Source organism: Pogoniulus pusillus, chromosome 19, assembly GCF_015220805.1.
Source record: "Pogoniulus pusillus isolate bPogPus1 chromosome 19, bPogPus1.pri, whole genome shotgun sequence".
NCBI classification, from domain to species: Eukaryota; Metazoa; Chordata; class Aves; order Piciformes; family Lybiidae; genus Pogoniulus; species Pogoniulus pusillus.
Window position 1 is genome coordinate 7,931,945 of NC_087282.1, and position 13,350 is coordinate 7,945,294.

Genomic DNA, 13,350 nt, shown 5'->3' on the forward strand with positions numbered 1-13,350 from the left:
CCCAGGAATGTGGACAAAGACAAAAAGTGCCTCAATTCAAGCTGTCAGCTGTACCCAGCCTGGCAGCTCTGCTACCTGCAGCTGCAGGGCTCCTGCTGGCCAGCCTGCACTCATAGGCTGAGCAGGGCAGGCACCGTGGTGCAGGGGATGCTTTGTGAACAGGCAACCACCAATAGAAGAAAAGGACACAGTCTCAAGTTGTGCCAGGGGAGGTCTGGGCTGGATGTTAGGAGGAAGTTGTTGGCAGAGAGAGTGATTGGCATTGGAATGGGCTGCCCAGGGAGGTGGTGGAGTCACTGTCCCTGGAGGTGTTCAAGAAAGGACTGGGTGAGGCACTTGGTGCCATGGTCTGGTTGACTGGATAGGGCTGGGTGCTGGGTTGGAGTGGATGAGCTTTGAGGTCTCTTCCAACCTGGTTGATTCTATTCTATGATTCTATGAAATCCCAACCAGCTGAGTAGCAAAGCATCTCACAAAGTAGATATGCTTAGGCTGAGACAGCAGCAGAAATATCCTCCCCGGACCTTCTTCCTGCTCAAAGCAATACTCCACTACAGTCAAGAGCTGCAAGTACCCAGCAGCTAAGCCTGAGCTCTTTTCTGGTTGTCAGGGACTTTGTTGGGTGGTTGTGAAGGTGTCTGATTGTCATGGAGGTGTTGGGTGGAAGGTTCGACTCAGTGACCTTAGAGGTCTTTTCCAACCTTAATGATTCTATGGATCTGTAGCCTGAATTCTACCTAATCCTTCTACTGAGGACATCTTCCTTCTCCCTGCTTCTGCAGCCAGGTGTCCACAGCCCACAGCTAGTTCCTGTTCACTCTCCAAACACAGCAAGAGGAGCTCCTGTTGCCTTCACTGCTGGTAGAAGTAAGTGCCCTGCAACCCACTGGTCTCCTCTTCTCCCCTGTGCTGGATGCAGCCTCTCTGCCTGATTTGGAATGAGCTATCTGAGATGATCAGAGGGAATGTTCTGCACCTATGTTCCCTGCACACCTCCCTTGTCCTTCCAGCAGTACTGGCCTATAGCAAGCAACACCTTTTCTGCTTTGCAGCTCCATGGGCACAGCCCTAAAGACAGAAAAGGGTGGAGGGGGTTGAGTGAAAAGATCACTGGGAAAAAAAATATATCATCTTGGCTTTACAGGTGTTTGATCTGGAATTCCAGAGCCAGCAGTGCCTGTAGGATTTGGTTGCTGCAAGGAGGACAGCCCAGATGAGGGGGTCAGGCAGTCAAGCCCAGATGGCATTGGAGCAGTTGTGTTCATTCACAGAATGGTAGGGGGTTGGAAAGAACCTCTGGAGATCAGCAAGCCATCTGGACCTGGGCAGGCTGCAGAGTTGGGCACAAGCCAACCTCAGGAGGTTCAACAAGGCCAAGGGCAAGGTCCTGCAGCTGGGTTGAGGCAATGCCAAGCACAAATCCAGGCTGGGCAGTGAGTGGCTGGAGAGCAGCCCTGGGGAGAGGGACTTGGGAGTGCTGCTGGAGGAGTAGCTCAAGAGGAGCCAGCAGTGTGCACTTGCAGCCCAGAAAGCCAAGCAGGGCCAGGGAGGGGATTCTCCCCCTCTGCTGTGCTCTGCTGAGACCCCACCTGGAGTCCTGCATCCAGCTCTGGAGCCCCCATTACAAGAGGGCTGTGGAGATGCTGGAGAGTGTCCAGAGCAGGGCCAGGAGGATGCTGAGAGGGCTGCAGCAGCTCTGCTGTGAGCACAGACTGAAAGAGTTGGGGCTGTTGAGTCTGGAGCAGAGGAGGCTCCCAGGTGACCTTCTTGTGGCCTTCCAGGATCTGAAGGGGGCTCCAAAAAAGCTGGGGAGGGACTTTTGAGGCTGTCAGGGAGTGGCAGGACTGGGGGGAATGGAGTAAAGCTGGAGGTGGGGAGCTTCAGGCTGGAGGTGAGGAGGAAGTTGTTGAGCAGGAGAGTGGTGAGAGGCTGGAATGGGTTGCCCAGGGAGGTGTTTGAGGCCCCATGGCTGGAGGTGTTTGAGGCCAGGCTGGCTGAGGCTGTGTGCAGCCTGCTCTAGGGTAGGGTGTCCCTGGGCATGGCAGGGGGGTTGGAACTGGCTGCTCCTTGTGGTCCCTTCCAACTCTGAGTGATTCTGTGATTCTGTTCTAAGTCTAGCCCTACTGCCAGAGCAGGATCACTCGTGGCAGGTTGCTTAGGATCACAATGTCCAGGTGGGTTGAAAGCCTCCATAGAAGGAAACCCCACAACCCTTCTGGGCAGCCAGCTCCTGGGCTCCAGCACCCTCACAACAAGGAAGTTTCTCCTTAAGACTGATTGAGCCTCCTGTGTTCCTGTTTTTGCCTGCTGCCCTGTGTCCTGGCACTGGGCACTGCTGGAAAGGGCCCAGCCCCACCCTCTTCACCCTCACTCTTTTAGCTATCAATCAGATCCCCTCTCAGTCTGCTTTACTTCATGCTAAAGAGCCCCCAGGTCTCTCAGCCTCTCCTCATGCTGGACCACAAGCAGGACAGTTAATACCTGGACTTCTATGCTCCTGCTGCAGCCAAGTGAGTAAAGCAGAGGCACAGTGTGTAAATATTTATAGCCCAGTTACCAGGTTTCATGTCTGACCAGTCCCTCTTGGCTCCTGCCACTTGGTGTTTGTGGCTCTCAGTTGCCAAGGACACTCACTGGGCTGCTCAAGAGGCAGAGACCTCTCCAAAAGGAGCCAGGAGACTGCGGTGGCAGCTTGGTAGCACCCAGGGCAACCACTGAGAGCTAGTCCTGGCTGTGGTGCCACACCACAGCAGCACCCAGCCAGCAGCTGTGGGAAGGGAGACAGGAGGCACAAATGAGCCCCTTTGAGCTGAGCAACTCAGGTGGATGTGAAGGAGGTCATGAGCCAGCAGTGTGCTCAGGTGGCCAAGAAGGCCAGCAGCATCCTGGCCTGGATCAGCAATGGTGTGACCAGCAGGAGGAGGGAGGTGATCATGCCCCTGCACTCAGCTCTCACACCTCGAGTACTGTGTCCAGTTTTGGTCCCCACAGCATAGGAGGGACACTGAGGTGCTGGAGCAGTGCAGAGAAGGGCAATGAGGCTGGGGAGAGGGCTGGCAAACATGAGCCATGAGGGGCAGCTGAGGGAGCTGGGGGTGTTTAGTGTGGAGAAGAGGAGGCTGAGAGGGGACCTTATTGCCCTCTACACTACCTAAAAGGAGGTTGTAGTGAGGCTGGAGTTGGTCTCTTCTCCCCGGTTACTAATGGTAGGACAAGAGGAGGTGGCCTCAAGCTGCATCAGGGGAGGTTTGGGTTGGATGCTGGGAGGAAGTTCTTTCCTGAGCAGGTGCTCAGGCACTGGCACAGGCTGCCCAGGGAGGTGGTGGAGTCACCACCCCTGGAGGTGTTTAAGAGGAGAGTGGCTGTGGTGCTGGAGGCTATGGTCTGGTGATGAAGGCTGCTGGGATGAAGGTTGGACTGGCTGATGCTGGAGGTCCTTTCCAACCTTAGTGATTCATAGTGATGAGATGTTGTGCTGAGGGATTTGATTTGGTCAAGGACTTGTCAGTGTGAAACTGATGACTGGACTCGAGGAGCTTGAAGGGCTTTGCCAATCTAAGAAACTTTGTGATTCTGTGAGGTGAGAAGTGAAGGTGGAGCACCCAGAGCCCTTCTGCTCCTGGGGACTGCTCTGTCACCCCTTGCTGCAGTGTGATGCTGTCCTGAGAGGGTCACCTTCATCAAAATCTGAACAGCTTCTGCAGAGCTCTCATGTTCCTCCTCAGATGCAGAGCCTTTAGCATCAAGAATTTTTTCCTCACTGTTGGTTCAATGCCTTCTTCTCTCCCCAGCCCTTGAGCTGCTTGGGGTGGGGTGGGGGAAATCACAACCTGCTTTCACTGAATGTATTTATTTCACTTTGGAAGTGGCAGGAAGACAACTTCTCTATATCCATGCATATGGAAGAAGTTCTTTCCTATGAGGGTGGGGAAACACTGGAATGGGTTGCTCAGGGAGGTGGTGGAGGCCCCATCCCTTGAGGCATTCAAACTTGGGGGGGCTCTGAGCAAGCTGATCTAGTTCAGGATGGTTCCTGCTTACTGCAGGGAGGTTGGACAAGATGATCCCTGGAGATCCCTCCCAACCCAAACCATGCTGTGGTTCTGTGGCTCCTTGTCTCAGGTGGGATGGTAGCAAGCAGGGTGTGAGATGCTGCTGTGTTTCAGCATGGTTGGAGATGTCCCTGCTTGCTGCAGGGGATTGGACAAGATGATGCCTGGAGAACCCTCCCAACCCAAACCATGCTGTGGTTCTGTGGCTCCTTGTCTCAGATGGGATGGTAGCAAGCAGGGTGTGAGATGCTGCTGTGTTTCAGCATGGTTGGAGATGTCCCTGCTTGCTGCAGGGGATTGGACAAGATGATGCCTGGAGATCCCTTCCAACCCAAACCATGCTGTGGTTCTGTGGCTCCTTGTCTCAGGTGGGATGGTAGCAAGCAGGGTGTGAGATGCTGCTGTGTTTCAGCATGGTTGGGGATGTCCCTGCTTACTGCAGGGCATTGGACAAGATGACCTTTAAAGGTCCCTTCCAACCCAGTGCTTTCTATTATGCAAAGATCTTTCTCTTGTATCTCTCGGGCTTCAAACCATCTTTAAGTCCCTTATCTTCAGCAGCATTCAGCAAAGCACTGAGCTCACTCAACCTGACTGCCTCCCTGTGTGACCTGCTCTAGGTGACCCTGCTCTGGCAGGGGGGTTAGACTGGATGAACCTTGGAGGTCCCTTCCAGCCCCTGACATTCTGTGATTGAGTGATTTTCACAGGAGATGACTCCCAGCAAACATGGCTCAAACCAAAGAGAACACAGCCATGCTGCCTCCAGTGCCAGCTGCACTTAACCTCTGCCCCAAACCCCATCTGACCTGGAAGGAGAGCAGAAATCCAGCACAGGCAAAGCTCCTTCACAGCCCAGCATCCTGCCTCAGATCTTTTTGGTAAGGAAAGCTGCCTGACAGCTCCTTCAGCACACTGTGCTCAGGAAATTGCATTCATAACTCCCTCAGTGCCAAGCAGGCTGTCGTTTTCCCACGACTGGCTCTTGTTTTGTGGGCTGCTGTTGTTTGTGTAACGACCCTTTGTGTTTAAAGGTCGTTTGGATGTGGTGCTTAAGGATGTTGTGCCAGGGGAGGTCTAGGCTGGATGTGAGGAGGAAGTTGTTGGCAGAGAGAGTGATTGGCATTGGAATGGGCTGCCCAGGGAGGTGGTGGAGTCACCATCCCTGGAGGTATCCAAAATCCATGTGGATGTGGTGCTGAGGGTCGTGGTTTAGTGGCAGAGGCTTATCAGCACTGGTGGGACTGTGAGCTCTGGGTTGGACTTGATAACCTCAAAGGACTCAAGGTGTGGCCTCTGCAGCCTTGAGTGCAGGGGAGCAATCCCTTCCCTACTCCTGCTCCTCACACCAGGGCTGATCCAGGCCAAGATGCTGGTGCCCTTCTTGGCCATCTGGGCATATTCTGGCTCACCTTCACCAGCACCCCCAGGTCTGTCTCTGCTGGGCAATTTCCAGCAGCTCTGCCCCAAGCCCGAAGTGTTCATGGGGTTGTTGTAACCCAAGTGCAGGACCCAACACCTGACCTTGTTAAATCTCAAACGACTGACCTTGGCCCATCACCAGCCTGTCCAGATCCTTCTGCAGAGCTTCCTACCCTCCAGCAGATCAAGACTGCCACCCAATTCGATGTCATCTGCAGACTTGCTCAGGGTGCCTCAACCTCCTTGTCCAGAGCTCACACAAACCATGAGAGCAGATGAGGCTGGGGGGGTGTGGGCATGAAGAAGCAGAGGTGTGCATGCTCACAGGGCCACCTTGTCCCACTGGTGTGTGCCCAGGTGGAGCACTGCCTGTGACCTCAGGGTACCCACTGCTGCCATATAGAATCACAGAATCAGTCAGAGTTGGAAGGCACCACAAGGAGCAGCCAGTTCCAACCCCCCTGCCATGCCCAGGGACACCCTACCCTAGAGCAGGCTGCACACAGCCTCAGCCAGCCTGGCCTCAAACACCTCCAGCCATGGGGCCTCAACCACCTCCCTGGGCAACCCATGCCAGCCTCTCACCACTCTCATCACCAACAACTTCCTCCTCACCTCCAGCCTGACTCTCCCCACCTCCAGCTTTACTCCATTCCCCCCAGTCCTGCCACTCCCTCACAGCCTCAAAAGTCCCTCCCCAGCTTTTTTTGAGGCCACTCCAGATCCTGGCAGGCCACAAGAAGGTCACCTGGGAGCCTCCTCTGCTCCAGACTCAACAGCCCCAACTCTTTCAGTCTGTGCTCACAGCAGAGCTGCTGCAGCACTCTGAGCATCCTCCTGGCCCTGCTCTGGACACACTCCAGCATCTCCACAGCCCTCTTGTCCCAGGGACTCCAGAACTGGATGCAGGACTCCAGGTGGGGTCTCAGCAGAGCACAGCAGAGGGGGAGAATCCCCTCCCTGGCCCTGCTGGCCACACTTCTGTGGCTGCAGCCCAGGCTCTGCTTGGCTTTCTGGGCTGCAAGTGCACACTCCTGGCTCCTGTTGAGCTTCTGGTCCAGCAGCATCCCCAAGTCCCTCTCCTCAGGGCTGCTCTCCAGCCACTCACTGCCCAGCCTGGATTGGTGCTTGGCACTGCCTCGACACAGGTGCAGGACCTTGCAATATCTCTGCTTGCAATCCATCAGGCAGCAGAAACAGCTCTGGGAACCAGCACATGAACGTGGAGGGAAATGCTGAGGTTCCAATGACCACAGAGCACAACAGCTCAAGCCCTACCCTTGGCAGAAAACCTGATGTGTATGAACGACCCCACCCGGGGCTGCAGATAAACAGCTGTGAGCACTGCCAGTATTCCTTGCCAGCTTAGATTGCTGCTGGAATGCTGGTTGGAAACCTTCCTATCTGCTGCCTTTTCAAACCACAGCCCCTGCTGGGGCTGGGTCCATTCTTGTGGGGCTCTGGTACATCATCTTTTATAAATGGGAGTCACCTTTCTAACTTTCCATGCACAGAAGGAGCAACTTGTGCCGGGAGAAGCATTTCTGGCCCCTACCAAAGCAAGCTGGCACTGCTGTTCCTCTTCATCTGATCCCTGAGCCATCCCTGCAGCTGCTTTTTAAAGGTGGGAAACAATCTCTAGCTGGATCCTGCCTCGTGTGCAGGTTCTGGTGTCACTCAGGAAAATCTGAGTGGTGATGCCTCAAATAACACAGTCCCTGTGGTTACTCACAGGCTGATTTGATACTGCTCCTTCAGCAGGGGCTTGTCTGTTTTACTCAAGTCTCTTGATCCCTTGCTCCAGGTTTGCTGAGGGCTGTGCAGGGCTATGCCACTGCCTTCTTTTGACGCTGGATGCTGGCAAGCTGAGCAGCTTGGTGTGTGTCATCCAACACCACCACCACAGTCCTCTTTGTGTGTCTTCTAGTTCTGCCCAACAGATTCGGGGGAAATTCCTACTTCATCCTTTGGACTCAAGTTTCCATAGCCACCGGTGGAGGCAAATCCACTAATGGCCCTCAGCAGCAATTTAACCCTTCACTGCCATGCAGGAATCTGATTCCAAACCACACTGAGTGCTGCCCCTCAGCAGCAATTTAACCCCTCAGTGCCATGCATGAATCTGATTCCAAACCACACTGAGTGCTGCCCCTCAGCAGCAATTTAACCCCTCAGTGCCATGCAGGAATGTGATTCCGAACCACACTGAGTGCTGCCCCTCAGCAGCAATTTAACCCCTCAGTGCCATGCAGGAATGTGATTCCAAACCACACTGAGTGCTGCCCCTCAGCAGCAATTTAACCCCTCAGTGCCATGCAGGAATGTGATTCCAAACCACACTGAGTGCTGCCCCTCAGCAGCAATTTAACCCCTCAGTGCCATGCATGAATATGATTCCAAAGCACACTGAGTGCTGCCCCTCAGCAGCAATTTAACCCCTCAGTGCCATGCAGGAATCTGATTCCAGGCCACACTAATAGGAAGGAACCACACTGAGTGCTGCCCCTCAGCAGCAATTTAACCCCTCACTGCCATGCAGGAATATGATTCCAAACCACACTGAGTGCTGCCTCTCAGCAGCAATTTAACCCCTCAGTGCCATGCAGGAATGTGATTCCAGGCCACACTAATAGGAAGGATCAAGGGCAGGGAACTACTGGAGAGAGTCCAGCAGAGGGCCACTGAGATGCTGAGGGGATTGGAAGGCTTGTGAGGAAGGCTGTGAGAGCTGGGGCTGTTTAGCCTGAAGAAGAGGAGGCTGAGAGGGGAATCTGCTCAGTGCTGATCAGTAGCTGAAGGGCAAGTGCAAAGAGGATGAAGCCAGATTGGAAATCAGTGGTGTCCAGTAACAGGAGAAGAGGCAATGGTCACAAAGTGGAATGCAAGAGGTTCCATTTCAACATGGGCAAAAACCCTTCTTTACTTTGAGCCTGGGATCAGGCTTTCCAGAGAGGTTGTGGACTCTCCTCTGAATCATAGAATCAAGCAGGTTGGAAGAGACCTCCAAGATCATCCACCCCAACCTAGCACCCAGCCCTGCCCAACCAACCAGACCATGGCACTAAGTGCCCCAGCCAGGCTTGGCTTCAACACCTCCAGCCTCGGCCACTCCACCACCTCCCTGGGCAGCCCATTCCAATGCCAATCACTCTCTCTGCCAACAACTTCCTCCTAACATCCAGCCTAGACCTGCCCTGGCACAGCTTGAGACTGTGTCCCCTTCTTCTGTTGCTGCTTGCCTGGCAGAAGAGACCAACCCCACCTGGCCACAGCCTCCCTTCAGGGAGTCATAGACAGCAATGAGGTCATCCCTGAGGCTTCTCTTCAGGGGTGCTCTCTGGAGGCATTCCAAACCCACTTGGATCTGCTCCTGGGTGCTTTACTCTGTGTGATCCTGCTCTAGCAGGGAGGGCTGAACTAGATGACCTTCAGAGGTCCCTGCACTGCTCTTGTTTGCATGAACTTGGAGAGCAGCACTTTATGTGCTTGAACTCCATGGAGGAAGGTTTTGCATCCCTGATGTTTTCACCACTCCATTACAAAGCCTCCCACAACCCCACCCTTACTCCCTGAGAGGAATTACTCTGCAAGGGTGTCTTGGGTTCAAATGCAAGTTCCCAGAGACTCTTATAAATTTGGTAGACCCAATGACAATTTATAGAATTTATAGAGTTTATAGAGTGCCCTCCCCTCCTCCCCCTCCTTTCCCCAAAAGACAGGGAGAGAGATAAAAGGTAGGGACACCCCAATAAATCAATCTCACTCGATTTGGAAGTTAAAAAGGGAAAAATGTTTAACAATAACTTAGAAAAAAGGGATTGGAGGTAGGGGAGTTTACAAAGGATAAGGAAGGGAAAACAGCAAAATACAAAACAGGGATGGATACAACCCGAGTAGTGTGATGGTGTCTCTGCCTCGTGGCTGGTATGCAGTATCAGTGTGTGTGTGTGTTCGTGAACGCAGGTAGGGAGCAAGAGGGCGAAAAGAGGAAGAGACAGGAGAACTCCTGTCTTTTATACCACAGGAAGTGGGGGGAGTGGGCTAACCATCACCTGGAGTGTGGCCCACCCCTGAGGAGGGGCCAAGACCCCTAGGGTCAGGTTCAGGGTCACTCCCCCAGGAGTGTTAACCCTATACAAAGGGTTCAGCTTTTCCATTACTTCACTTGCTCGGAGACTTTTTGCTAATGACCTGTGAGCAATTAGCCTGCTGCAGGTAAGCCCCAGCTGCCGGCAGGGCTGGGGCTCAGTTTTGGCCACAAATTGCTTCCCAGGCAGCAAAATCCTCACTGGATGTGAGGAGGAAGTTGTTGAGCAGGAGAGTGGTGAGAGGCTGGCATGGGTTGCCCAGGGAGGTGGTTGAGGCCCCATGGCTGGAGGTGTTTGAGGCCAGGCTGGCTGAGGCTGTGTGCAGCCTGCTCTAGGGTAGGGTGTCCCTGGGCATGGCAGGGGGGTTGGAACTGGCTGCTCCTTGTGGTCCCTTCCAGCCCTGACTGATTCTGTGAGTCTAAAATGGTGGGATGGAGGCTGCCCTATCTCTTCCCCTACTCATTTTTCCTCTCTGTCTCTTTTTTGCCTTCTCCCCCTCCCCTGTCTTTTCCTCTAGGATCTCTTGAACCAATTCACTGCAAGCTGTTGTGTCTTCCCCCGAGCATCTAGGGCTAAACTCAGCCTTTACAGAAGCCAGAGGGTGACTTGAGGAGCAAGACGTCACCTCGAGGGATCAGCCCTCCACTGTGACTCTTCTCCTTTCATCTTTTCAGTTTGGGTTACATGAGGAAACAACCAGTCTGAAGCAGGGCATGAGCCTGAGCTCCACTCAGAGCCAGAGGCAGTCAAAGATCTCATGGCTGGTTTTAAGCATGTGCAGGTGAGTGCCAGAAGGTTGGAGCCAGGCTCTGCTGGGTGATGCCCCATGACAGGACAAGGAGCAGTGGGTGGAAGCTGAGGCATAGGAAGTGCCATGTAAATGTGAAGAGGGAATTTTTTCCCTGTGAGTGTGACAGAACACTGGCACAGGCTGCCCAGGGGCATTGTGGAGTCTCCCTCTCTGGAGATATTCCAGACCTGCCTGGATGTGTCCCTGTGTGATCTGGTCTAGGTGACCCTGCTCTGGCAGGGGGGCTGGACTGGATGAGCTTTGGAGGTCCCTTCCAGCCTCTGACCTTCTGTGATACTGTAAAGAGATGGCAGAGGAGCAGCCAGTGTGCATGAGGCTGCTGAAAGCAGGAGGCTGCCTCTACAAGGGTGAAACCCTTCAGTTAGGCAAATGGACTGATGGTGACCCCAGGAAGGAGGTGTGAGCAGGGCAGAAAGAAGGTTTGTGGTGGCACTTTGCCCTCCCCCAATGGAGGGAGGTTGCACTGTTGGAAGGGCCAAAGAAGCCTTTCCCAGGTGTTTTGAATGTTGCTTATGAGGAAGGTGGTCTGGCTGGGGAGGGTTAATGAGGGGGAGGAGTGGTAATTGCTGTGCAGCTGTGGAGGGGCTGGAGGTGATTGGGAAGGGCTGGGACGCTGTGTGCTGGGAGAAGAGGGCAGAGGGACTGCGAAGAGATGGCAGAGGAGCAGCCAGTGTGCATGTGGCTGCCTCTTCTGGGAGGCTGCTGAAAGCAGGAGGCTGCCTCTACAGGGATGAAACCCTTCTACTGGGCAAATGGACTGATGGTGACCCTGGGAAGCAGGTATGGGCAGGACAGAAAGAAGGTTTGTGGTGGCACCTTGACCTCCCCCGGTGGCTGCATCCCTGAGGCTGCACTGCTGGAAGGGCCACAGAAAGACTTTCCGAGGAGTTTTGGGTGTTGCTTATGAGGAAGGTGGTCTGGCTGGGGAGGGTTAATGAGGGGGAGGAGTGGTAATTGCTGTGCAGCTGTGGAGGGGCTGGAGGCAATTGAGGGGAAGTGCTGGGGCGCTGTGTGTTGGGAGAAGAGAGCAGAGAGACTGTGAAGAGATGGCAGAGGAGCAGCCAGTGTGCATGTGGCTGCCTCTTCTGGGAGGCTGCTGAAAGCAGGAGGCTGTCTCTGAAACCCTTCAGTTAGGCAAATGGACTGATGGTGACCCCGGGGAGCAGGTGTGAGCAGGGCAGAAAGAAGGTTTGTGGTGGCACCTTGACCTCCCCCAATGGAGGGAGACTGCACTGTTGGAAGGGCCAAAGAAGCCTTTCCCAGGTGTTTTGAATGTTGCTTATGAGGAAGGTGGTCTGGCTGGGGAGGGTTAATGAGAGGGAGGAGTGGTAATTGCTGTGCAGCTGTGGAGGGGCTGGAGGCAATTTAGGGGAAGGGCTGGGGCGCTGTGTGCTGGGAGAAGAAGGCAGAGAGACTGTGAAGAGCTTGGGTGGCTTTAGGTGACCAGCGTCCTGCAGAGAGCAGGTGAGTGGGGGACAGTCTTGTGGTTGTCACCACTATCAGCCCTGGCCTGGGGACCCCACAGGTGGGACACAACATCCCCCGTTCCTAGCCTGGCATGTGAGCACTACTGTGCATTTATTCCCCCCCCTAACGAATGTGGTTTCCTTGCACACAGCACCGGCTTGCAAAGACGAGCCCTGCTCTGGGGGAGACTTTGCCTCTTCTCTGGCTGCAGCGATTTAATGACTACATCGTGGAGACCCGAAGGATGATGCAATGAAACATCTCTTCACCGAGGCAGACCAGCCCATGCTCTGGTGAGTCCTTTGCTTTGGGGTAACACCCTGCCTGCTGGCTGCAGAGCAGCCTCCCTGCACGGTTCTAGGAGCTCTACCACTTCCAAATAAAGTTTCCTAGCAGTTAGATTTGCAGTGAGTAATTCGGCTGGTTCGGGTTTTAAGTGCTTCTGCTCATAGCTCATTGTGTTTGGATAATTAGTCAAGGATATATTGGAGTCTCTCTTGATTTATTTATTGCTTTCTCTCTTTCCCCCCCCTCTTAAATTGACTCTGTTTGCCAAAACCCCATGAGCAGGGTAACTGCTTAGCTTCCTTAGCAAGTGGTGGCGATGGCATGGGGTTGACTCAGACTTGTCTCAATCCGTTGAGTTGTGTCACTTCTGCAGTTTAATCTTGTGTAGTCCAAGTGCTTTGGCAGAGGTTTTTATAACACTGTGTTGCATCTCTTTGCCTTATCTGCGTCCTGTGCTTGCTCTCTGAATAATCCCTTCCTCTTTTGCAAGTGGAATTGAGCTGCTGCTGTGCTATGTGCTGGGTTTAAGAGAGCTGAGATTCTTCTCTGTCAGGTATGCTGCTCATTTTAAGCCTGAAGATCTAAGGTCTGATCCTGCAAGCACTCACTTGCTGTCAGAGGCAGAAATATTGGAGGTGGGGTGAGGGAGTTGCTCTGTGCCGTCTGTCTTTGTAGTTATTTGTTCTGCTGCTTTGTCCTGGATGGGATTCTGTGCCCGTGGGGCCAGCTGAGAGAGATGGGAGGGTCTGGAGGATGCAGCAAGTGTTGGACCAGGTCTTCAGCTGTAATCCAAGGAAAGCAAAGAGTAACTGGAGTAACTTGCTGTGCTGCAATGAGTGGGGAGCAAGTTAAGTGGATCCATTTGTGATTTAGCTGCAGGTCTATTCTGCAGGAGCAGGTGTTGAGCTGTAATGCAAGGAAAGCAAAGAGTAACTGGAGTAACTTGCTCTGCTGCAGTGAGTGGGGAGCAAGTTAAGTGGATCCATTTGTGATTTAGCTGCAGGTCCATTCTGCAGGAGCAGGTGTTGAGCTGTAATCCAAGGAAAGCAAAGAGTGACTGGAGTAACTTGCTTTGCTGTAGGAAGCAAGTTAAGTGGATCCATTTGTGATTTAGCTGCAGGTCCTTTCTGCAGGAGCAGGTGTTGAGCTGTAATCCAAGGAAAGCAAAGAGTGACTGGAGTAACTTGCTCTGCTGTAATCAGTAGGAAGCAAGTTAAGTGGA

At 53.6% G+C, this 13,350-nt stretch overlaps 1 protein-coding gene across 2 annotated transcripts in view; it reads left to right on the forward strand.

The window, feature by feature from the left end:
• The first annotated feature begins 802 nt into the window (after positions 1-802).
• Positions 803-13,350, forward strand: part of FHL1 (four and a half LIM domains 1) — a 55,932-nt gene continuing 43,384 nt past the window's right edge. Inside the window, exons 1-3 of one of the 2 annotated variants that reach the window (XM_064159132.1) lie at positions 803-867; positions 10,237-10,343; positions 11,992-12,133. The gene's annotated coding sequence lies outside the window, so the exon portion shown is untranslated. The remainder of the gene's footprint in view (positions 868-10,236; positions 10,344-11,991; positions 12,134-13,350) is intronic. The other variant, XM_064159133.1, reaches the window with a different exon arrangement.